Genomic DNA, 1,468 nt, shown 5'->3' with positions numbered 1-1,468 from the left:
GGGGACGCAGCTCTGCAGCCTCAGATGAAATCATCTTTTCATCTGAGCTGCCTTAAAGGACAGCACAGCCACATTTAAGCTCAAGTCAATTCGGCTTAGTCAGGCCCCCTTCACTCCTGATGGAGCCTGGAATCTGCGGCTACCAGCCCCCCAGAGCCCTGGACTCTGCCCCCAGGGCCTCCCCGCCCGTCTCAATTGCTCTGGACCAGTTCATTTTGCCACAGCTCGGAGCCGCTCGGAAAGCAAAGATTAAAGGGGAAAGTCGCAGCTGTATATTTATATTTTCATTGCTAGAAGGGAATTGATTTCCGTGCATTTATTTTGGTAGTTGTAATACACAAGGGCGGATTTGCGTCACCCGAGCAACTTGTCGGTGGAGATAAAGTTGCACAAATATTGAAAGGGGAAGTGCTAGGAGTCATTATAGAGTTTTTCTCCGGAAGAAATAAGGATTTCTGCAGTATCCTAAAATACTAAGGCCACTTCTATTTTGAGACCAATCTCGCAGGCACATCCGCTCATTTAGTCCGAGTCTGAGCCCATCAAAAAACAGGAGATGACCTGAACTCCAGGCGAGTCCAGGGTTTCCTGCTGCTTTCTTGGTTCTGAAGGGTGGGGGAGTAAGAAGGAGGGGATTCTGCGGACTCAGAAGAGGGCGAGGGGGCCCACAGAGACCAGGCCTGGCTTGGGGGAAGGGTTGTGAAGGAGAGGCAGGAGGTCGTTCCTGAAGTTTTCCTTTTTCCGCCTTTCCTGATGGGAGCTCCGGGTGGGTCTGGGTGGCGCTGATGCGGTTGAAATGAAGCCCAGGATCTGGGAGAGAAGAGGGGCGCGCGGGGGAACTTGCAATTTACAGTCAAGCCGCCGGCCTTGAGTGGGTAGAGAGGAACGCCTGGAGGGGCTGAGTCTGCGGAGAAAACGCGCCCTCGGGGCCATGTCTTCGCTCCTCCTGCCCTGTATTCTCGGCCTGGAAATGCTGCAGAGGCGGGTAGTGAGCGCCGCTGGAAACCCGGAGGGCCGGAGTCCCGCCCAGTCTGTACCCAGAGCCCACCCCCGAGGGTCACGTCTTATTTGGGGGAGGGCTGCCTGGGGTGAGGCCTAAATGCGCCTCTTTTTGAACTGTGACTTTGTGCTTAGGCCGCGGTGTGAATGTTTGCAGCGGAATTGGAAGTGACACCAGAAAAGAGAGGAAGAGAGGGCTTATGGCCGCCCCTACAAACGCTCGCGCTAGTGAATTTCCCCCAGGGCTGAGAAGTTATGTAGAGGCCGCGCCCTCCCACGGGAGTCTGGCCAGAATCCTCAGTCTTTCTATGCAACTATGGAGCCTTTCAAGGACGCTCCAACGCCTCAAGCGGCCTTATACTTGTCAATTTCTTTGCCTCTGGTTCGAAACAGGACTGCTCTTCCTGCGGCTCTTGCCTCAGGTGCCCGTGTCCTCAGCAGATCACACCCCCTTTCATTCCGTCTCTGG

The sequence above is a fragment of the Camelus dromedarius genome, chromosome 21 (genome assembly GCF_036321535.1).
Source record: "Camelus dromedarius isolate mCamDro1 chromosome 21, mCamDro1.pat, whole genome shotgun sequence".
Lineage (NCBI taxonomy): Eukaryota > Metazoa > Chordata > Mammalia > Artiodactyla > Camelidae > Camelus > Camelus dromedarius.
The sequence above is the reverse complement of the archived record's forward strand: the minus strand, read 5'-3'. Positions refer to the sequence as shown.